General features: G+C 40.1%; 1 protein-coding gene across 5 annotated transcripts in view; it reads left to right on the top strand.

Annotated features, from left to right (window-relative positions):
• The window catches only part of RAP1A (RAP1A, member of RAS oncogene family), a 68690-nt gene that overhangs the window by 15056 nt on the left and 28593 nt on the right, over positions 1-25041 (top strand). For 2 of the 5 annotated variants that reach the window (XM_074935945.1, XM_074935944.1), the window contains one exon: positions 20125-20185. The exons of the other annotated variants lie outside the window; for them this stretch is intronic. The gene's annotated coding sequence lies outside the window, so the exon portion shown is untranslated. The remainder of the gene's footprint in view (positions 1-20124; positions 20186-25041) is intronic. 5 annotated transcript variants of the gene reach the window in all.

The following is a 25041-nucleotide window of genomic DNA, read 5'->3' as shown; positions in this document are numbered from 1 at the left end:
GATGGGTAGTCTTCAAGTTACCAAAGCCCTTTATGAAGAGGACATATTTGAGTTTTACCTAAAGCTTCCATAGTTTTTTGTGCTATGAGCAAAATAGGTAGTTTAAAAGCAGACTTGAAAGATTTCAGAACGCTGTACCAAACAGGTAATTAAGACAAACTGCGCTGCTTGTTGAGAGTTCCAGGGGAAAACCGAGCTTTTTATGCTCAATGTAGATATTGGTATTTTGATGTTTTGTGTATGGGTTTTCAGTGCCTTTTAGTGCTGGAATGAAGTGTGTGTGTGGTTTTCTTCTCAGGCTCTTGGGAATAATACTAAATGAGAGAGATGAATAATATAGGATTTAGCAGGCATACTAGATGCTCTCACTTGCAATAAAAGGAAGTTATTAAAACTATTTTTCTGTGGAGTAATTAACATACTGCAAGACTCCTGTGAAGTCTCAGTGTTACTCTTGCTATTTAGTGAAAGAACTTTAAGAGGTGCATCTTTGATTAGGAATAAATTTATTTTAGCACTGCATTTTGTTTTTATTAGGGGTTTCTTTTTCTGAAATGGGTGCTCATCACCCAAGGCATTGAAATATAAAATGGTACACATAAAATTGTTAGCTAATTACCATAAAGTGGATGTTTTTCATTCAACAATAATCGTTAGAACAGACGTTTAATTAGCCCATGTGCGTAGAGGGTAGGGACAGTTTTGTTGCTTGTGTGTTACTTATACAGTAAACTTGGAAGCGCTTTTTAAGGTAGTGAGAATCCCTAGACTTACATTTGCAAACATGACCTTTAGAGCAGGCTGCATAGCATAATGTGTATATACATTTGATTTATACAGCTTCAGCTATTCAAGGAATCTTAGTATTTTCAGGAATTTAGTTATAATGTAGCAGACTCTGACCTAGAGTTAAGGGCTGAACGTTTTTCCCTCCCTCTTATGTAAAACACATTTTAAATGTTTAATGTGGAATACATGGCAGCTCTGTCGTGCGCAAAGGGTGCTTCCCTCCTTGCCTTCTGTCTTGGCGTCTTGTCTTCTCTCCTCTTTCTTTTTCTTCACTCTGCCAGGGGTACTTACAGCCCCCATTACCATAATATGTATGTGCCTCACATTCATTAATGTATTTATCCTCACAACATCCTGATGAGGTAGAGAACTGCTAATATTTTACAGATGGGGATCAGAGGTCCAGAATACTTAAGTGTCAACGTTACACCAAAATTGAATGAGAATACAGTTGTCATCCGCTTGGGATAGAAGCTGTTTTTGGATTAATAACAAACAGCCTGTTGGAAAAAATTCTAATGAAATTTTTTTTATCTGAATTTGCCCATTCATCAAAATTGAACCATTTTGTGGAGACTGTTTTTTGACTAAGTTCCGACAGAATCCAGGCAGGGTCCCCGCCAGCTTGCCCACCCTGTTCCATGGCAGCCCAGGCTTCCAGGCTCACAGCTCCTTGGTAGCCTGCCTGGTGAGCTGATAGGAACCTGGAAGTCCTGGATGTGCTGCCTCATAGCTCTTCAACAGCCCAGGCTCCCAAGGTCTGTGGCTTTGGGTCAGCTCACCAGGTGGACTGTCCTGGAGCCAGGACTCCTTTTCCTTTTGCAGAGAATTGTATAGAGTTTGAGTTTAAGGTCAGAAGGAACCATATAGCATCTGTTTGACCTCTTGTATATCACAGCCATTAAAATGTGACCCAAACGTGACTTTAGTTAGACTAAGCATTTCATTCTGATTTGGAATGAAACCAGATTTTGTAATAAAAAATATTTCTCTGCGTATTGGAATTTCCTTCCTTCACCCAGTTCTAATAAAAAAACTAGTAAATGTGCTATGGTGTATTGAGTAATGTAATGAGGGTTTACCGAGATGAGAACTCACTTAGGCTATGTCTACACCAATGGTTCTCAGCCAGGGGTCCGGGGCCCCCTGGGCGGGCGAGAGCAGGTTTCAGGTGGTTCACCAAGCAGGGCCAGTATTAAACTCACTGGGACCCAGGGCAGAAAGCTGAAGCCCCACCGTGTGGGGCTGAAGCCCTGGTCCCTGAGCTCTTGCACCTGGGGCTGAAGCAGAAGCCTGAGCACTTAGCTTTGCGGGGGCCCCTGTGGCATGGGGCCCCAGGCAATTGCCCTGCGTGCTACCCTCTAATGCCGGCCCTGGCTTTTATATGCAGAAAACCAGTTATTGTAGCACAGGTGGGCCGTGGAGTTTTTATAGCATGTTGGAGGGTGGGGGTGGGCCTCAGAAAGAAAACGGTTGAGAACCTGTGGTCTACACTACAGCCTGTCAGCAAAACTTACGTCACTCAGGGCTGTGAATATTCCATCGCCTGAGCGACATACACTGACACAAGCACTCATATGCACAGCGCTATGTTAGCAGGAGAGCTTCTCCTGCCGACAAAGCTTCTGCCGCTTGCGGAGGTGGGTTTTTTTTATGTTGACGGGAGACCCGTTGGCACTGAGCATCTTCACCAGATGCACTGCAGTGACGCAGCTGTAGCTCTGTATGTATAGACATCGTAGCTGAGAACTTGCACACACAAACCAGTAATCACACACAACAGGTGGATGAGCAAATTGGCAAGATTTGCTATCTAAAAATGTTTTGTTTTCATCAAAAGTCCATGACTTTACTCTTTACCACTGAGACTTACATTTAAACATACAGCTCTTGTGAGGTAGCCTAAGTTTTTCTTGAAAGCTGTGGTAGCTTGAATGCAAGAAGAAGAAAAGAAATTTTAAAATGCATAGTCATGTCAGTGTTAGTTTCCAAAGTGTCCTCCCTGTGGCTTGGCAGATTGCTTCTAGGGACAGCTTGAAAACACCGGGGTGGGGGAAGAGGATAAAGACAAAGTGCACAGTAGGGGGAAGATGAGAGATTTAAGCAAGAGAGACAGAAGGAGTTAAATGGCAACCAGTTTAGACAAGGTGAGCTTTTTAACCATGTTAAATAGTGCCCTGGACAAACTTCTTTCACTTTAATTTTGTTTGATCTCATTAAAACTCCTTGATGGCGTTAAACAGTCATTAAGTACAGTTGATGGGATACTATTTCATATTAACCATACATGCATTTCTTTAAAGTGAGCCTTTCTTAATTGCTGCAAAAAACACTGATTTAACCTTGGGAGATATTCATATTTAAGATGTAGTGTGAATCTAAAATGCTCCTTCGAGGAATAATTGCAGAATGAAAACTCAGCTTTTAAAACCTCGTGTTGTACTATAATTTGAATTAAAAAAAATCCTTTAAACTTAAGAACTTGTATCCTCCGGTATCTCACTGGCAAAAAATATTGTATCGATACATTATATGGGATTAAAGAAATAACGGCGTAAAGTCGTCTTTTGCCAAAATTCTCCTCTTAAGATGAATGCCATTTTTGGAAGAGAGTAAGCCAGTGGGTTTATCTGTGACTGCTTGTTGTTTTAGAACTAACATCATTGTTTTTAAAACCAGTTAAGGTTGCTGAGTGACCATCTACCATCTTATCATGTCATGTAAAAAACCTAAGTACATAAACAAGGAAGTGAACAGTTAAAAACATCAATCTTACCCTGTCTATATAACAAATTACTTGGTAAGAATAACACATTTCAACAAAGCAACCTCAGCTCTGCTCCATGTTGAATCTTTTACCAAATATCTCAAAATAGTTACATAACAACCTTATGAAGAAACATGAAAATTATATATGATTTGAAATGAATGACATACGGTACAAGTCAGCAGACAACAAATTAAAGATGACCACTCACAAAATCAATTTGTCTAGTGTTTGTATCCTGTAACATTTACTTGTTTTGATGATGGTGGAGGGAGAAAGGAAAGATCTGAGTCGTCTTCCTCAAGAACTTTTCCATATTGTAAAAAATCCTGTTCTGAAAACTTTTAGTAGCTCGAGGTCAAAAGCTGAGAAATGCCAAAATGCAGCTGTGTGTTAATGCCTTCTCAGGAGGACCTTTTATTCTTGTGTGGTTTGCTACATTTGAATGGTGTAATTCACTGTGACGCTGTGTTTCCACAGTAGAGATACACAGCACTTCCTGTGGAAGCACATCTTAGGTAGGCTCCTGTCCTTCTGTTCCCAGGGTTGCACTCATTAATATTAAATCTGCAGTGGTACTTCAGTCCATTTTGAGGGGAGCCTGCCAGTTACAGCCAGTGACATAGTGATTTGGTCTAATTTGAGGATGCAGTATGTGTTGGTCTCTGAGCTTTGCCTCTGGCTTTCTCTCCTCTGTCTTTGTCTGTTTGGCACATGTCCCTAGCAACTTTCTGGAAATGCAGACCAACAGGACCCAAAATAACCCTAGCTGTTTGAGCACTTCAGGCTGTAGATGCACAGAGTGTTTGTTCCCTAGCTGAAGTGCTGGTAGCAAGCATTTCAAAATGCACGGCAAGGAGGTGGGCAGTCTGTCTCTTAGAAGTGCATATTTTGATGCTTACAGACTAAAAGTTTTGTTTGAAAAAGAAAAAGGCTGAGGCAGGTGTATTTTCAAAGACTAAATGAATTGCTTCTTTTAAATGTTTCTCTCAGATTTATCTTGAATGAACTGCAGTACAGAACTAAAACTTTTAACCAGGTGTTTAACTTTAATCATGTGAGTAGTCACACTGAAGCTGACCGGGACTGCTCAGGTGAATTGCAGAATTGGGTCCTAAGTTATAAAAGTCTCAGGTGGTAGTGATTCTCACAACTCGCATAATGTGAGATCCTTCAAGGTTTATTGTAGGAACTAGGATTCTTTGTGAGAGTAGTTCATAGAGGGCACATACTCAGCTGAATTGTAAGAAAGGATATGTCCAAAGCCTTTTGTGTGAATGTTTCATGGAAGAGGGCTTGAAGGTGAACATTGTGCCAGCTGAGCTAAGTGGAGACTGTACAGAAGCAGTAGCACTAGCATGTAGCCTGAGATGTCCCTAACATACTGAACTCTGAGCATTGCCTTTTTTTATTGTAAAACTACATATCCAATGACATACATGAAGAACAAAAGCAATCTTCAAACAGCTGATAGTTTTTTTGGCTAGTCATTAGCTTTGCCAAGTGGGTAAATGTGTCCACTGAACTTATTGTGGTATCTGATACTTGGAAACAGAGATTAATTGACCTATTTAAGAGTTATTTAAACTGATTTGTTGTGGTTACCATACATTTTGAGCAAACAGTGTAACTAGAATGTTGCCATAACCAAATCAATCTTGGCTGAAAGTTCCTTTTTTAAATCAAATAATACATTTTCCATGTACACTTCAAATTGAATTAAACACTTAGTAATAGAATTAGACCCTGGACTATTTCAGTGCCAAGAAGCAATTCAATAAAGTAGTTAAATTATTTTGTTTAACATATTCCTAAGTCTTATTTTTAGGGCATTATTACTCACCTATGAAGATTCACTTCGAGTTGAAAGTGTTGGCGTACAAAGTGTCTGCACTCCCCAGGAACAAATTTATGTACGAATGTCCAAAAAAACACTTGCCTGATGTTTAACTTACAGATGTACAAAAATCCTAATTCGGTCTCTTTGGAGTTCCTGGAACTAAATGGTTTTCTTGTTCTTAAAAGAAATAATGTAGGCCATTACCTGGATTGAATTTAAAAGGGAAAAAATACCCTGTTAACTGAAAAGATATCTGCAGTACAGAGTAAGTAGTCTGCTGTGTTGCATAGTAACTAACTGGTTTAACAATTCTAATATGTATATGATAGTTAGTTATATAGTTTCTGCATTATACTTTATTCCATATTGGCTATGACATTGTTGAAAATAATTAAAGCAATAGTGATACTTTTCTTCTGTGTTACTTTTGAGTATTTGCGCAATTGATTCTTACCACTGCTGTAACTATACAAGATAATTTTAAGTGTCAACTGCTACAGAGATGGGGATGTTGCAATAATGCAGATAGACTGTGAGATGAACAGACATCGGTCAAATCATGTTTTAATTTCAATTTGAGAATAGCACTAAGAGTCCACTTTGTCCATTTATTTATAGTGATTTTTTGTGGTGGTCTTTGCCTCACAAAAATAAATTCATTAAAACCTCTCAAGGGGTGGAGGATGTAATACGCATGTTTAAGTGATGAGAAATTGATTGTAGTGATTAAGTGACTTGCCAGAGGTGTTGCTGACATCTCTGCCATGGACTCAGTAATTTTTTTTTTTCATATGAACAGTGTCTCTGTAGAGTGAGTCTGATGGACACCTTCCCTTCTATTTATGGTTACACAGTCCACGTCCCTTCCCATTCTCGACTGTATAACATTCTGTGGCAACTGCACAATTGCTGACATGAAGAATTCATATTAGGAAAGTATTTAATAGACTTCTAGCTTCTCTTAATACAGTTTACCAGCTGAAAATGAGAAGCCAGCTTATATGTCCTGTTATCTCTCAATGGACCGGTAATAGTCCATAGATTTCAATTTGGGAAGCTCAGGTCTTTGGCAAAGCTGAGTGTAGAACTCAGGTCTCATGTTTCCAGTCCTGTGCTGTTAACACAGACCATCTTTCCTCCTGTACATTTCAGTATACAGCTCTTTAAGAAGAGTGGGCTTTCCGTTTTTAGTACAGTGTTGATCAAGACACAACTTCCCATTCCAAAAATGGTGGTTTTTAGATTGGGGCTTGAGTATTTGTGTGAGAGATTAATTTTTGGAGGAAATCATAAGAAATTTTTCATGACTTGGTTTATAGTAACTTTGAACTTGGCATGTGATATGAGGTTCGTATGTTCAAAATGAAACAGGCTTGTTTATAGTAATAGCTGCAGTGAATCACTTTTAACTCCAAGGTAAAAATAACGAGAACACGTGGCTGTAATGTTCCAAGTGTCTGCCCATCTCTTGGCGGGAAATGGAGAAAGTGACATTTGTTTCTGTAGTACAGACAGCTTGAAGGAACTGGTGGCAGTTTAATCTACAGGCATTCATTTAAATGTCTCTGTCCCCAGACTCTAAAACACTAGCAACGTATTTCCGTTTGAAAAATTAAATATTTTGATTTCAGCACAGACGTAGCCTACCAACAATAAGAGGGTGTTGCAAGGGATGTGGAAGCCAGAGTACAAAAAGGGGGTAGCATCTGTTTTTTTCCCTGCCAATTTGGTAAATGTTGATGCTTGCTCGCCTTCTACTTCCTTTCCTCCCTTCAGCTGATCTCTATCTCAGTAGTGCCACAACATGAGCCTTTCAAGTGAACAGCAGAGGACTGAAATACTGAATAATAATCTTGGTTTGCAGTGCAAATACGTGTAGAAGCAAAACATTTTGGTGGCTATGTTGTTGTTCTCTGTAGGAGTTGATGTTTTTGCTGGTTGTCTTTTGGTGTCTGCCTTTCCCCTTCTTCCCTCCCCCACACTTTTTAAAAGTAGGGTTGTAGGTCTAATTTTTGTAAGGGTTGCAGTTCTTCAGGAAAAATGCAGTCCACATTGTTTAATTATAGCATCTCTGTCTACAAGCCTGTAGTTGAGTCTGTGTCAGCGCTTTGATTCTTGCTCCCTATTTTCAAGTGTATGTAACTCAGCTATGAGCAAATTCTTGAAGCAAGAGAACCATATACGTTGTCTTAGTGTAGATTCTTTTTCTGCCATGTTTGGAAAATGTTAAGTTCAAAGTGTAATGATTTACCAGTGTGATTTGAATGCTACTTCCATTGAAAGTAGTCTGTATTTTTATTTTGATGGTGCTCATGCTTTTAGTATTTTGAAGGAGTCTGGTAGTCAGCACTTCCAAAAAGGAATACTTTGAAGACCGTTAAGTCTGCATCTACACTAGCATTTTTTTCCAATGTTTTCTCACCAAGGGTAGCAGTATTGGGAGCCCTCGTGTAAACAGAGCTCCCTGTAGCCACAATTATTTGTGATGTAGCCTTATTATGTGTAGGACTGTATAACAGAATATTTAAAGTGGCAGCTGCCAACTGAAGCCTGACGATCCTAGTACGCTCATTGCTGTTACTAACGGGTGGTAGCACTTCTGAGAAATGTTAAAGAAAACGTCTCGGGCCCCTATCTGCAAGGAGGACACTGGTACCCCATAGCAAGGGTAGGGACTAGGGGTCGATAAGATCTGAAGAGACACTGTCAACTTGACAAAAAGTTGGTATTTCTCTTGCTGTGTAGAAGACTCGTGCAAACAAGGGAAACAGAGTGGGGCCCCAGTCCTATAGCTGAGCACGTGGGCAGACTGCTTCACCCTCATGGAGCCCCGTTGACTTTAGTGGGCTCCTCAGAAACACAGCAATCTGCCCAGGCACTGTTGTTTGTAGGTTCGGGGCCATGCACAGATGAAAGGGATACCAGGTGTACTCAAAATGCTGTCAAATGCACAAAGAAAACAAGCTGAACAGAATAGAGTAAAATGGTGTCTTTTGGACACCTTAGGTTTTACCCATAACAAGTAAAACAAAAACACACATTCACAAGTATAACAAGGAGTCCGGTGGCACCTTAAAGACTAACAGATTGATTTGGGCATAAGCTTTCGTGGGTAAAAAACACTTCTTCAGCTGCATCTGACTCCTTGTTGTTTTTGTGGATACAGACTAACACGGCTACCCCCTGATAATTCACAAGTATAATTTTTTTAATGAACCCCTTGAACTTAACCAGAGCCAGTATAATTAAGTGAGCTGTTGTCTACCTATCATTTAAAATTGAGAGGACCTGGTTGCATGTTGTTATTTAATACCCTTCAAAGCATTTAAAAGGCTAATATTTAACTGTGGTAGAATGCTGCAAGTGTACAAAGAGCTTTACAAAAACCCAAGGTAGTTTCCCCAGGTCAGGAGCCTTGTCTTCGTAATTTGGATGAGTTTTTGTACAAAAAATAAAGGCCTGGAATACATAGTCTGTGAGGGTCCTGATTATTAAGAGTGGTTTTAAACGAGAGGAGTGGGTCCTGGCGCACAGGAAGCAGGCATCAAGAAAGGATAAATATACAGTGGGGAAAAATCCTGCCTTTGGTGGGGGATAGCTTGGCTGACTCCCTACATTTGGGGGATGGAAAGACTCATTATTCTGTAAATGGGGCACAAAGGTTGAAGATGTGTTGGGGGTTGGGAACAGGACAGTGAATAGTTAAGAGTGTACTCTCTCTTTCTCTGAAGGAAGGAGTAAGTAGGAGCTAAACTTTGCCTTTTCTTGTTTCCAGTTCTTTGACTAAAAGATTTGTTTTCTTCCTATGTAGTTTTTGTTGGGGTGGGAGAAGAAACATAATTAGTTCGTTGCACCATGATATTACACATGCAAAGCAGGGCTTTCTTTAGCTTCAGCAGAAATTGAAAGTAATGTAATGTAGAGGGACGTGCACCCTTGTCATCCTGTAGACAAGGACTGTTACCCCTGTCACCAGCCTATGACTCTGGATTGAGCAATCTCAAAGGGTTACAGCTGCTAGATAAAGATGCAAACAGGGTGGAGCAACTCTTGCTGCATCAATCAAGGCGGAAGGGAGCACAGCTTACTCAAACCAGGGAGAACAGGTTGGGAGAGCTCCCTTCTGGTTTTAGGGGAGGAGGGGGAGCTGTGCTGTTTGCAATAGTGTTTTGGCAGTCTGAGCAGCCTTCAAAGGGAAGGTCCTGGCAACATGAGTGGGTGGTTATGTAAAGAGATGCAGTCTCATCTCGGAAAAGAGCCATAACTGGGTCTGTCTTTCCATACTCAAATGACAAACTCATTCAGGCAACATCCACTCAAGAATCTTTTGAGGTCAGGATTCAGTTCCTATCCTCCTCCACCTTCAGATAGGGAAGTGGCATGTTCTTGTTAGTCCCTGACTTTTTATTATTTGTATGAGGAGTACCTAGTAGCCCTTATTTTGGGTGCTTAGTGAGAGATGGTCCCTACCTCAAAGAGTTTACAATCTAAATAGGCAGGAGGAGCTGAGGCGCAGACAGATGAAGTGACTTGCCCAGTATCAGACAGAGAGGCTGTGGAACAGCTGGCAATTGAACCCAATTTCTAGGCCAGTCTTAACAAGCAAGACGACTGGTCCTTCATCTTCAGGTTTATGGTTGGTTCAGTTATTGGCTAACATGTATTGACAAATTCTTGTTTCTTTAACAGAAAGTGTGATTTCACAAGAAAGGTCTATAACTAGATTCCCAATTTTACTAAGTTCCATTGACTAAAATAGTACTTCCTAGTGAATACTGCTCCTGGCTTTATTGATAATAAACACTTAACTCTTATACAATGCTTTTCACCTGTAGAGCCTGTGGCACTGGGCAAAGGTGGGCAGGGTCACTGTCCCTGTTTTACATTTGGATAAACTGAGGCAGAGAAGTAAAATAACTTGCCCAAGTTACATGACAAGTCAGTAGCAGAGCTGCCCACTCACCTATACACGGAGTACAATTGGTGTGTTAAGTTACTGTTCATTCATAGGAAAGCTGCATATTTCTCTTGTAGAGATGAGAATGTTTTCTTCTTAAAGTCTCTGGAAGACTACATCAAACAATTTTGATAAGTTAATTCACAGATGGCATTGCATAAATTAGTTTTTCACTTGGCAACTTTGATCTACCCATGTGGCTTTGCTACAGTCTCTGCACATTAAGATTAATCAGACAATTGAGCCATAAACTTAAAATATTTTGTCCCAATTCAACTATTCTCATGAGCTCCTTGTAGTAAGTAAACGTGATTTGCATCTCTCAAAATGCATTGGACACAATAACATCACTGAGAATCGGGTTAGTAACACAAATGGTGGCTTATGTATAACTTAGATACTTCAACCATCAGATATTATATTGGGTGCATTTACATATTTTAAAAACAAAACATGCAACCTAGTGACCAGTGTCAACTCTAAATAGAGGTCCCTATGATACCTACATTAAATCTGATTACAATAACAAACTGCTCGATTGTAACATTTCTCATAAATTTACAAAGAGTAATCACTGAAAACAAAAGTTTGTTATCCTGGGGCCATTTTCTAATGTCCCTTCAGATCATAAGAGTAAAGTTTCCAATTGTGTGGACTAGAGATTCCTTTTTGGACTCCGAGTGTCCAGATTTCTGCAACACTTCTAGAATATATGAAGTAAACTTTCAAAGGCTTGAGTGCAAAGCTTGTTCAAAATAAAATCTAAAGGTAGCAACAATAATAACCTCCCCACCATCTTCTGAATAGCCATATCCAAGTTTGCAATCAGTCCATTTCAAGGTAAGTTTGATGTTTCTGGGTGCACTGCAAAAGGGTGAAAAAATCCAAAGGGAAGAAGGCTGTTTATAAGCAGCACCCTTCTTTCCTGAAGAATGAAATTCCCTTTGTGTTCTGGGGAGAACAAAAACCGTGGGAGAGGAGTAAATATTTAGCTTTGTCCATTCTGCATAATAAACACTCAGAATTTTAGAACAAAATATTTCCATCTGCCTGAGTATTGTTTGAATAATTCCAATTGACGGCAATGGTTCAGTTTTCTGATCTTTTCAGATGTGGCCATGTCTGTATAAAACTACCCATTTGATGTGTACTTGAAGCTCAGTGGAAGCATTAGTCACCGCCCTCAGTATCATTTCCTGCTCTGTTTTGGCTGTCTTACCTAGTTAATAGTACAGCATGTTTAAGATGCAAGGTTCGCTTCAGTAAGTCGGAGTTTAAATATGAGTAGCTTCCTCCATGTTCCTGCCCCTTCTCCCCCACTTTTTTTTAAGCCAAGTTACTTGCGTATGACTCATTTTTTAGTGACTAAAATAAAAAGAACTTGCTCATCTGGAAGCTGTAACTCCATTCTTCAGAGAGATTTTTTCCCTTAATGGGTAATTTTTCTAGGGTGAAACTTATTCTAGTACAGAGGGGCCTTCTTCTAGCAGCTCAGCTCCAATTCAGAGCTCCAGCTGAGGTCTAAATGGGGTTGGAATGGTACAGAGGACTTTGGGGTGAGTTTGGACCTCGGGAGTTGTTTAGCTGTTTTTATGCACAGACTAGCAGACTTTGCTGAAATCTGCTCAGTTCATCCTTCATGGAAGGACACAGGTAATGATTTGCTCTCGAAGGGCCCTCTTCAAAGTGAGAGTGTAGTTGGTATCTATGGCTTCTTTGCTGAGCCTGACCAGAATAGTTGTGCCCACATTATCCACTAGAGAAAATGGACTGACATCAGTAACTCGTTACAAAGAGGAAATCCAAATGTGTCCGCACACTTGCCAGTGTTTAAAGGCTTATAGGGTAAATTGCTGCTGTACCTGAAATTACAGCTGTAGATCTTCCTGGCTTATATATGTTGGAGCAGAAATTTGAGACAGTTCAGTGTGCAAACTGCCCTAGCTGCCAGCTGAGCTCCCCAGTGGGTGGGTGTGACATTTCAAGAGATTTGAATCAGACTTAACAGCTGTAAACTTTTAAACTAATAACTTGCAAAATCCTGACAAAAATGGAAAAATCACTCTTTTGGGTTATTCTGAATCTGGGTCACTTCACACAAAAACATGCTCCTTTTTTTGATCCCTATCTGTCTGCTTCATGCCATTTCTAGTCAGTTTCATGGGTTGGAGCTATTCAGAGCTGAAGAACAAGTGCATAAACTGGGACTGCTGAAGGAATGTTAAATGGTTGGGATTCGGGGAGTGATGTGCCAGGAAAAAAAAACTTTATTTTGTTGTTGTTGCAAATGCTAATAACCTGAAAGGCCTAGGTGTAGTATATTCAAGCTGACATCACTGAAATACCATAAACTGCAGATTAGTAATACTTCTGAGTAATTTGATATTGAGAAGACATAACCAGTAAGATACTGTGGCTGGCTTTCAGAGGTACTGAGCCATCTTCGTTGGGAGTTGCCATGTACACAGCATATCTAAAAATCATACTCGCTATTCGTAACATTGCATGCACTGAGAAATGCAATGAACGAATGCAAGTAGAAGATTCTGCAGTTATTCAGAAACTCAGTCAGTATGATATAAACTGAATCTATAGATTTTTTTGAAACTGGCTTCTCTCTGGAATAAGTCTTTATTGGAGGAGGAGGTTTCTTCTTGACACATGAGTTTTGTCTCCAGTTGTATGGAAACAAGGGACACCTCAGAACTTACTTTCTTGGGCGTGGACCCACTAAGTTTATCCCTGTGCGATTCCAGCAGGAGGAACACTTCCAGAATCATAAATATGACCTGCTCCGATTTTCAAGATCTAAGCATTCACTCGGAACCCATTCAGAATTTCTCTTAAGCTAACTTTCAGCACTATAGATTATTTACCATTATTGAACATAGCCATACTGTACGCTTCTATGACTTGCATTTGGACTGATGGCTGTTTCATTTAAAGTGAAGACATGATTCTCAAAATATGTATTTATTTCTCTCCTTCTTAAAAGTTGTTGTTCAATAGTGACTAGTGGGTCTTAGGATTTAAACTTCAAAGGTGTTTTCCCCTCAATCATTGTATTTGAGACCAAAGATGACTCTTGCTGCCATATTCCCCTGTGTAAAATCCAGAGGCTCTTGCTGTGGTTTTTTCAAACTTATTCTCATAACACTTTCTTGTTGATACTCATGATTTTGAATTTTGACATTTTGGCTTGTATTTTTTTTTTAATAAACCTAGGACATATGAGGGCAGCATATTAATAGCAAAAGTGTATACATTGGGGCCAGGGGGGAGAGAATAGACAACGGTATGGTCTTAGGACAGGACCAAAAGCCAGGGACTCCTGAATTCTTATCTCAGCTCTTCCACTAAGTCTCTTTCCATGGCTTTGGGCAAGTTGCTTCACCTCTGAACTTCATCTGTATAATGGGTATAATAATACTTACCTACTACACTGGGAAGGTTTTGAAGATTGATTGATTGATTGTAAATTATTTTGAGTTTGAGAGTTGGGAAGTGTTAGACATACAAATTCTCAAATGTTACCAAAGCCCTACTATTAGAATGTATAGCATTTAAATTGCTACTAGATTATACTACGTTTAAGCAGGTACCTAAACAACTAAGTGCATTAAGACTTTTTTTGTAGGGTATGGTTTGGATAGTTAAAGTGCAAGCTCTTTATCTTTTTGAATTTCCTCTGAAAAATTGTTATGGCAATGCGAATTTCAATCTACAATAAAATAATTAAAGCTAACATAAACCAGGAAGAACATGGTCTGTAAACGCACACCTGCAGACACAACAACAAATAGCTGTTGTTGGTAGAGACAAATGATACAAACTGAGCCCTCTGTACTGCAGGCCAGAGATTATGAAAAGCATCCCATCTGTTACCAAATTTGCACTTTGGGAAAATGTAAACAATTCAATGTATTTGTAAAAACAAATTCAGTAGTAGATGGGAAGGGCATGGACAAAATGAGGAATATTTTCAAAGATAGACTTGTGCAGTTAGGTACCCAACTCCTATTGATTTTTCAGTAGGAGGTAGACCATTCAACTGCCGTTTGGGCCTTGGGGGATATTCCTTATAGTGTAAAAAGATACTTAAAATCAAGGGACAGCAATAGAGGTGAATGTCTCTATTGGGAAGAAATTGATGGTATTGCAGAAGGGAAAGGAAAAGAACGGGGCTTTGGAAGCGTATCTGGATTTGAGAATAAACCTAGCTACTGAAAGGTTGATACAAATAACTCTGGACAAAAGCAACAGCATACCATGCATCTTTGACTAGTAAAGCTCAATACAAGAGGAACAGCAGGCAGGCTATTTAAACATTGATTTTACAATGATTCATGGGAAGAGAGAATGTTACTGTCCTCCACAGACTGGCAAAAAGTGTTTGATGCAGGTATCTCTGAACAATCGATTTATTTCTGTCATTTTCTGGTGGTTGACAAACAGTAGGTGTCAGAGTCCATTAAAAGAGAATTATTTCTATGGAATTTCTGTATAAAACTAAAAGTTACACCTATATTAATTAACTTGTGCTAGTAACTGAAACTTCTAAAGAAACCGGCAGTGGCACTAACACAGAGAAAGCTGCCCCGAGGGAGTTTGTGGTCATGGAGGTTCTCCGCTGGTTAACATGACATGATGAAGACTGGATTGGAATGCAGCTCTGAGCTGCTGATGCCTTTTTGATGTGCATACCAAGGGCGTTTTACAAGATGCTTGGTAACTAGAGAGGAAACATAGGGTCATTTTAGGCTTATATCTGAATTGTAGGTATATGTTACCCAAAGCAAGGTGGTAAGTGCTTGAGGATTCTCGTATTCTTTCAAAAGCACTAGACTTGTAAATCATAATTAGGCTGATCATCATCAATATGGAGACTCCCTCAGTGGGCTGGACGGTTGGATGACAGAGTGAGAGAAATACCACCACAGAAATGATATGGCCCTGTCCTGTAAAGTTCAGGGATAGAATTTGCCTTAATGTTATTGAACTAAATACAAATGGCTTGTATGCCTGAAAGTCCATGACCTTGATTTTCCTGCGGGGGCCCCCCCTCCACCCCCCGAGAGAGGCTCCAAGTTGGGAGCAAGAGTGGTCCAGTGGATACAGCACTGGCCTAGGCCATAGCGGGGACGGGTTTATTTCCCTGCTCCAGCATGGACCCTCCTGCGTGACTTAAGTCGTTTAGCTTATCTGTGCCCTAATTCCCTGTCTGTAAAATGAGGATAATAATGGTTCTCTCTGAGTAGTGTTGTGAGGATCAATACATGAAAAAGATTGTGAAGCACTTTTAGATCTACTGAGGAAAAGTGCTAATTAAGAAATAGGTATCATTATTTAATAATAATTTTGTGCCTTATTCTCATACTATCATTTAATTGCAAGTGCAGTTTTGTACGTGCATTTGCGAACATTTAGCCATCTAAATACCCAATTTTAAGACACACATAAAAAGACACATGACCCCCAGTTTTTGAATGTGCTGATGATCACCATGGCTTGAGATATAAAGAAGTATTTCTTCCTTTCTATCCAGGCACAAGTACAATGTCCCATCAACACTACAGTACTAACCAGGGCACATTGTGGGGTAGAAGGGAAGCCAGGGTTATAGAATGTTTTATTTATAGTGTGGAAGTGGCATCACAGCCATTCTAGGAAATGCATCTCTGCGTTTCTATAACTGGGCTGTCACATCTACATTGCAAACAAAATACCATTAGGATGAGAGTGCTTGAGGAGTGCTAGACAAGGGTGATTTGTAGAATGGAACTTTCAAATATATGCTGACCTAAAGCTACTCCCATTGAAGTCAATGGGAGCAGAGGGAGGCCAGTGCTGAGTGTTGTTGACAGTCTCATCCCTGCAAGGCCTAAATTGAAATACCCTTACTCTGATGTCTTGGACATGGGATTGGGTGCATGCGCTTGGGGAGGAACATAGTCCTGTTTCAACATAAACATTACAATTCCACAACATTAAAAAGAGAAAATAAATGAACTAACCAGAGTGCCTCCAAGGCTTTTCAGTGTTTCTGACCCTGTTTAGTGTGCTCACTAAATACTTACTGTTCCATTTCCCAAACTCCCGCTGACAGCGATGGTAGTGGCCTGCGCACAGTGAGGGAGAAACAGACTCCTCAAAATTGGGTGATTATTTTGCAGTTTGTTCTGGTGAAATTAGGCTAAGACAAAGCAATTTCAGTTCACCTTCTGACTCCGGGCCCACATCACACTGTAACCCAGATGTGGCTCTCTTCTTTAACTCCCAGTCTGACTGTACTCCAGGACAGCCAAGGGCGAGGAGTGCTGTGTGGGCCATACAATCGGCTCCAGGAAGGGAGTTTCTAGTGGTGGTCAGCTTCAGCAGTTGACTTGCTTGGCTCCAAAGAAAATCCTTTTCACGCATCTACCAGAAGCCTGACGGCTATGATGTAGCCTGTGTGTGGGGAGGTGGTTGCTAAGTATAAGGAAGTGGGATCTGAAGAGAATCTTTTTAAGGTGAAAGCTTTTATGTTCAATACGTTTATTTCTAAAAGGGCTGTTTATAAAGAGGTGCTGGGAGGTTAAAATTTTAAAATTTTTATTAATAGGCCCAAAGTTACATTGTGGGGCTAAACCAGTGGTTCTCAAACTGTGGTTCATGGCATCACTTGTGGGTGGTCCATGGAGCTGCAGCTGTTCCTGTGATGAAGCATCTTTCAGTCTTCAAGCAGTTTCCTGCTAAATATAGCACAATTTCAGGATTCTGCAAATCAATCTGGACCGGTTTACACTAAGAATTAATTTGGCTCTTTGCATTTTCAAGAGCTTTTGGGATCCAGTAAACTCAAAAAACCTAAACCTCTTTCTGCTCTCTGCACAGCTGTTTTGTTTTTTTCAGTGTTTCTTTGGTGAAGAGGCAAGTGCAATTCAGTTTACAGACTCCCAAAATTAAAGGTCACAACCTTTAAAGAAAGTTAACAATCTGAACATTGGATGCAGGCAATGGGGAGGGACGGGGAGGAGGAGGATTCAGTATTAAGTCTGAAGTCCTAGTCACAAAGAGGAAATAAACAGCAGCTCTAAAATACTGGGAATATAATGAAGCAGTCGTCACCACCAAGGCATTAAATCAAGTTATTGTATTTTTTCCTAATGTTGTCTCCTTGATGTTTATTAAATACTGTTTCAGATAACCAAGCGCCACAGAGAAGTTGCCTGACTTGAATTGGGACAGTTGGATGGGAGATAACCTGTGAATTGATACGGAAGCATGTACCATAATAAGAAAAACTTTGAGAACCACGGTCCTAAGTACCCACCAGTCTTTTTTTTCTTTAAGTGCCTTTTGGCTTGTAAGTCTTGTTTGTGAGGAGTCACAGGGCAAACTACAGTATAAAGAGAGCTATATACAAGTTGTGGTGTCCTGTAATGTAGCCTGTGTTAATTTCACACCGGCAAGTTTGTAGTATACAGAGTAGTTGTGGACTCAGACAATAATGGAGTACAGTGTTGCCAACTCCAGGGTTCAAAAATTGAGGTAGGCCCCAGAATATCATGAGATTTCAATATATAGTGGGCTTTTTATTTGTATTTTGGTTTTAGAGCTGTTGGGTGCACTTGGGAACAGAGAGACTTTGGGGAGTAAAAAAAAATGATACTTCCGGAGCCCTCAGATTACATGAGCGGAGGCAATAAGCAAAAAACATGCTATCCTGAGTGTCTGAAACACTGGCAGGATAGTGTGAATTGTGCGCGCACGCTTGTTGGGAAAGGAGAAAACCAGGTAATTCTTGGAAGTTATAATACTTGCTCTGAAGCAAGAGCATCATGTAGCTCTCAATGTGCCCTGCTAGCTTCTAAAGCGAAGGTCCAGTTTTGCCCTCCCCAGTTCTGTGGGTTAGAAATCTTCTGAAGACCTATCCCAGCTCCATTGGGATTGGAGAGCAATGTTGTATCTGTAAATCCAGCTGTTGGAAAGCATGGTATCTTGGCATTCCTTCAATTCAGCGTTTGTTTATTGCCTTTGTTGGTTGGCCAGTGTGTTTCATTGATTTTTGCTCAGAAGACTGACTAATATCTGGTTATGGAGCAGCTGAATATTTCATGGCCTTTGCTTCACACTGTGGAGTTGATTTTAAGTTTAAAAAGAACAGAAACAAAAACCTTTGGAGTTTTTTAGAGAGTAAATATTGGAACAAAACATAAAGCAATTGATAAAAACACTTTGTAAAAACCTTCCTTACGTTGTAGCACTGGTTTAGTATAACACAATACTTTCTATAGTGTCCGCTTATTTAGCCATTTGCATAATGTGATGTAAGAATGAACAATGGGAGGAGGTAGGCTGGTGAGAACAGCATCAAATTATTGAGGCTTGCTATAAAAGTATGTTGTTCCATTGCAATTTGGGGAAGTGTGTTGCTCTCTGAGCTTCTGTAAACCTCTGTCTAGGAGCATTGTACTTTTAATTTCTCTTTAGAAAGGAGCTTAATGACCACGATAATGATTCAGTTCCTTAATTATATGTATCACAGTAATTGTATGAAGGAGTACTTGTGGCACCTTAGAGACTAGCAAATTTATAAGAGCATAAGCTTTCGTGGGCTACAGCCCACTTCATCGGATGCAATTGTAATTGTATAAAGTGTTTTATGACTGAGCTTGCAAGTCATACCATAAAACTATTTTCTACTATTTGTCTTTTCCAAATCTTGTTGTTCCAATATACATTGTCTCCAATTTCAAAAGCAACTGTATTCACTTTCAGGTTTCCTAATTGACCCTGGCCTCTCGTGGATGTACTTTACACTAATGGTTTTGTTTAGAAAGGTACCAAGAGAAGAGTATGTGTTCAAGGCTCTTCCTTGGGTCTTTGTGCCCAGGTCTGCTGAGTTGAGGAGCTCTGCAGGACTAGTATGGCCTATCCTTGGAAGGTGAAAGGGGAGAGAAAAATTAGGGACTTGGAGGACCTTGGGAAGGTTGAAGATAAACCCATGGTTATTTCACCTCTGCATTTGGCACTGGGACAGTTGCTACTGAAATACTGTGTCCAGTTCTGGTGTCCACAGTTGAAGGATGTTAATAAATTGGAGAGGGTTCAGAGAAGAGCCACGAGAATGATTAAAGGATTAGAAAACATAACTCATAGTTATAGACTCACAGAGCTCAGTCTATTTAGCTTAGAAAAGAGAAGGTTAAGGGTGACTTGATTAGTGTATAAATACCTACCTGGGGAACAAATATTTGGTAATGGGCTTTTCAGTCTCACAAAAGGTACAACATGATCTAATGGCCGGAAGCTAAAGCTAGACAAATTGCAGATGAGAAATAAGAGGTAATTTTTTAACAGTGAGGGTGATTAACCATTGAAAAATTTACCAAGTGTCATGGTGGAGTCTGACTGTTTTTAAATCAAGATTAGAAGTTTTTGTAAAAGATCTCTAGGAATTATTTGGGGAAAGTACTGTGGGCACAGGAGGTCAGATTAGATGATCACAGTGGTCCCTTCTGGCCTTAGAATCTGTGAATCTATTATTCAATGTGTGTTAAAACAATCAAACTTGCATTATTCCAGAGGTGATGCCAACGCACCTTTGTGTGTTTGGGGTAGTTTGATTCCAGTAGCCAAAAGTTGTTTGATGGAACAAAATAGTTAATGGCTTGAAATTCAAACCAAAACCATGACTGCTCTGTAAACTGTATGGTACAGTATCCTTTTAAAAAGTGTTTTGAAATATTTTAAATTGCATTTTTTTTTATTCTTTCAAATCCCCTGTAGGGAGCTTGGAAAAAACGTCCAGTAGGGCTGTTAACACTGATGAGAGATCTTGTATGCCAAGGTATGAGTTTTTCATGTTCTCAGCACATATTTAAATTGGATTGCCAATTATAAAAGTGTGGGGGTTGGATTAGCAAGAAGGGAAGGTTTAAGAATTACTAAATGTGTAATACAAGTGTGTTTAAAAAACCCCAAAAACCTCTGTGTTTCCTGCAGTTACAAAAAGTTGGTGTGTTTTTACTTCTATCTCCATTCACAGTGTTGCGAGTCATGCACTTGTGAGGGCAGCTCTATATTCTCGAAGGGGCAATCAGCAATGTAGATACTTACTATGCTTTAAAAAATCTCCTTTGTCACTGTCTTGCTTAAATGGGGGACGTGTCTTCAGTCATGCTGCACATTTCACCAGGATATGCAAAATCATCAAACCACACTTCTGCTGAGGCCTTCGCACACTGAGCAACACACACATACCTAATGTTACTTGTGGCTCCGTCAGCAGTTGCTGGAGGAAGGGGGAACCGACCAAACGTAAACCGCCTTCTTCAAACATATAAAATTGTGCTCAACAGTTATGTTTGAAGGAGCTTGTGTCACATTTCAGGTTAGTGTGAAATTCTTACACCCAACATCTGTTCAGTGGTGGGTTTGCTTATTTTTCCCCTGGGGCAGGTTAGGAATTTCCTGGTGAGTGACTAGAATTTTTGGGGGGAGTAGAAAAAGGGGTTGGACTAGCTGTGAGTTCCAGAAGGGCTTCCCAAAGATCATCCTTGTATTTATTATAAAGTCAGAATTATTTAAATCCTCTTAATGGCTGTGAGTAAATGCTTTTAAAAATAGAGGCTGGCTGACAAATGTCTTAATTTTTTTTGTTCTGCTTCTGTAGTGCTACAGTACATGTATTTACCTAAGTCTTGTGTAAAATCTGTCTTAATGTCTGTGCACAAGCACATTAGCTGGTCTTACATAGCACAGTGTGTGAAAACGCAATTGAGCCCTTTAGTGCAGTATTTCCTGTCTGAAGGAATATGATGTAATGGACTAGATTTCCTGGCTCCCAGTCCATTGCTCAAGTTACAGTCCTGGCTCTTCCCCTGTGGCTATGGGCTAGTTACTACTTTGTGCCTCGGTTTTTACGTGGTATAAAATGAGTATTACTTTACTTCACAGGGATGATACGAGGATTAATTGTGGTTGTAGAGTGTTTTAAAAAATGTAAAGAGCTGTTTTAAGTGCTGCATGCTGTCGTTGCTCTTGGTCACCCCTTCATAGGGTTGATCAGCCTTTGATCAGCCCTTTCAATTCAAACATGCATGTTTGTTTCTGTATTGCAACAAATGTGTTAAATCCTTATCTTGGTAAATGACACAGTTCTTAAACCTGGAATGCCACTTCACTTTATTTGAGCAATACATAAAATTGTCCTCTTCTGATAGTGTGCTATTTTTCACTGCGTGTGAACTGTGTGAAGAGAATTAAAACAGGCATTCTGAGCTACTTCTGGCATCTGCTGTCTTGCTGAAAAATGGTGTCATTTGGGATCCCAATAAATATAACAAACAGTTTTCATTCTGCTTTCATGCTGAGTTAACAATTGGCCAAACATATAGGTCTGGTAATAATTCAATAATAATAATAATAATTCAATAGTTGGACCCTCACTGGGATCCTCTGAGAGCATGGTTGCAGTGATACACCGAAGCACTTTCTCAGAACAAAGAATGACTTATTTTGCCCTAAAGATACACAGTGCTTGGAGAAATAGATTTAAAATAGACAAATTCACTTACCTAGTGAGCAGGAGTCCCGTCCTTTACATCAACAGGAACATATCTCATCAACCTTTTTGCTGCGTTTTTGCTAAAAAGGTTTTATTTTTATGCTGGAATAAAAGACCTGAGGCATGGCCATGGCTGGCCTGGGTCAGCTGACTCGAGCTCACGCTGCAGAGCTAAAAATTACTGAGTAGATATTTGGGCTTGGGCTGGAGCCTGAAACTAAACATCTCCACAGCAGTATTACAGCCCCACAGCCTGAGCCCTGCGAGCCCAAATCAGCTGATCTGGGCCCACTGCAGGTATTTAATATCTGTGGACACATACCCTGTGTGTCTTCTCCCACATGGCCCTTATGCATGCCTTTTCCCAACTCCTTTTGCACTGACACCTAACGCTTTGCTTATTTAGGCCCTCATTTGGCAAAGCACTTAAGCACATGCTAACATATTGGGATTAAAGCATGTGTTCAAGTGCTTTGCTGAATAGGATGGACCTAAGCACGTGCTCAAGTGCTCTGCTAAACTGGGGCTTTATGTCTCTCTTAGAATAGATCCACACTGCAGAAAAGCCTCCCACAGCATCAAGTCTGAGCCCAGGTCATCTGACTCAGGCTTGCGCTATGGGACCAAGAATAGCCATTTAGATGTTCCTGCTTTGGCTATGACACCTAGTGACAGGGGGTGGGTCTCAGATCCTAGGCTTCAGAGGGAGTGGGAATGTTTTCGCTGCTATTTATAGCTCCATAGCATGAGCCGGGTGAGCCTAAATCAGTTGCCCAGCCTCAGACTCGCTGTTGTGGTGTGATTTTTGTTTAGTTTTTTGCAGTATGGACATACCCTATGAGACCCACTTCTGCTAGGCTGTCTATAGTGCATCTAATTAACTTGTATTAAAATAACACTTGTTCCCCTTCTCCTAATTTGTCTTTAGACTGACTTCCACAGGGAAGGGACCATCTCTTCTTGCCATAAATAATCAGATGTCCCAGTTTCTTATGCTTTCGAGGAAGTTGTCATCTGTGAAAGTAATAGTAGAAGAAAATAAGAGGGTATTTTAGTTCTGGTTCTAGAAACAGGTCCTTTTCATTGCCTAGTTGTCTTGTCTGTTAACACCCTTCCTTCTGTGTTAAAAATCATCGTTTCAAACAGCTACATTTTGATTGTTGGGTCAAGACATGGGGCAAGTGAAAAACTGTAACAAGCCAGGGGAGATTAATCTTGCCATGCCAGATTTTCAGTGGTGTGACTGTAACACCAACAGACTCCATTCGTAGGCAGGCGGGATCGAACTGGGGATGTCTGGAGCCTAGTGCATGAACCTCTACTGCATGAGCTAATGGGCAGCTGGCTGTTAGCTAAGGCTGTAGAGCACTTGTTTTTTCCCGCTCGCGCTTTCTCGCTCTCTCTCTACATGACCATGAGGTTTGTCCATTGCTGCAGATAAGATCCAGACCTAGCGGATTTATAACTGCTGTTCTTGAAAGTTGCTTTCCTGAGATATTCAGTAATTTAGGGTTGCTGCTTATTCCAAGAGCTGACTATCAGAAACCAGCCCTTTGCCCATTCAGTATCTATTTTAAATAGGTAGCTTTTTCTGCATGTGTGTAGGGCAGTTCTAATTCAATTATTTGTATCCTGGCCTATTTGACTAATATAATACCAAACATATGCTGGTCAAAATGCTGTCTACTACATACGTCTTGTAACTTAAGTGTGCTTATTGTGATTGCCTATTGGCTTTCTTGGCCCTTTCAAGTGGAAGTCTATCAAATAAGCAGCTGTTACTCAGTTCCCCAGAGAGGACTTGTAGTTCTCATATATTTTTCTGTTCTTCATTTTTAAATGGAATTAGTGCTTGTAATAGGTGCCCAATGGAAAGCCCTGGGGACTGAAAACTTCTATTTATCCACACCATACATAGAGCAATACAAGATTTCTTAAACTGCTTCGTGAATGTGCTCCATCACTGAGCTGGAAGAAGTACTTTTTATCCAGAGGACTCACTGCATACACCACTAAAGGGTAGTCACTGCTTAACAGCACACAGTACCACTACAGAAAGTTATGGGTGGAAATGAATGATACTGTGTCTAACTGAAACCTAAGGGGAATTTAGATAGACATAATGAAATTATCCAAATGAAAAATTGGCCAGGATATTGCATAGTAGTAATGCCTGTATGAAAAGCCCCTAGCACTCTGTTGGTGCTGTATAAACAGATATTAATATCTTGCAAACGTGCCATGGATAATTAATCCATGTAATGGCCATATAAGTACCTAGATTAGTCACAAGAGGTCAAGATCTTTGATTTCCTGTTGTATCCAAAAAAAAAACATAACTGGAAAATACAGTAGAAAAGTGAGAATTATTGTAATACCCCTATCTGAAACTTTCCCACATGTGTTTTTGATTATAAAAAAAGAAGCGAAAGTGTTCATGGCTAAATCTAAGCCTTAACTTGATTATTGTGCTTTTGAATGGGAGGGACCAGAGTGTGGTGTTATGGAAAGAAAAGGGTAGACTGGATAAAACAAGCTGCTTTTATACTTCCCTTAAAAGCCATTCCCTTTTAAATGCTAATAATAGATTTTACTTTCGATATTACCCACAGTTAATTAAAAGGAATCCCCCTTCTTTTTTTCAGTCCAAAATGATGGTTTTGAAAAAAGGAAGCATATGTTGCTACTCAGGGAAATATTGTTCAACTGGTTTTAGATATTTAGTTGCCATACTGGGGGAATCCTGCACAGATTGCTTTTAGTTTCACAGTTTTTACAAAGTGGAAGTCTGTGAAAGTGGGGTGCTCATCAGCACTAGAGAAACAGCCCCAAGTTGTGTAAGGATGGGCACCCAAAGTTAATGTTGATCTCAACCTCTCTGACTCGGGTTTCCCAGCTGTAAAATCTGGGAGGTTGGGGAAGACAATGATACTGAGCATAAGCAAGATCTGAGCTACAGGACTTAAGATGTTCACAGCCACAGGTAGGTGAGTAAGGGCTTGTCTTCACGTACAGTACTACACCTCCCTGAGAGGCAGTAGCTAAGTTAGCCGGGAGAAGCTCTTCCATTGACATAGCGCTGTCTACATGCAAGGGGGTGGAGGGGTTAGGTCAATATAACTGCGTCGCTCCGGGGT

Source organism: Natator depressus, chromosome 21 (genome assembly GCF_965152275.1).
Source record: "Natator depressus isolate rNatDep1 chromosome 21, rNatDep2.hap1, whole genome shotgun sequence".
In the NCBI taxonomy this organism is placed as follows: Eukaryota; Metazoa; Chordata; order Testudines; family Cheloniidae; genus Natator; species Natator depressus.
This window is presented reverse-complemented; position numbering and strand designations above follow the sequence as displayed.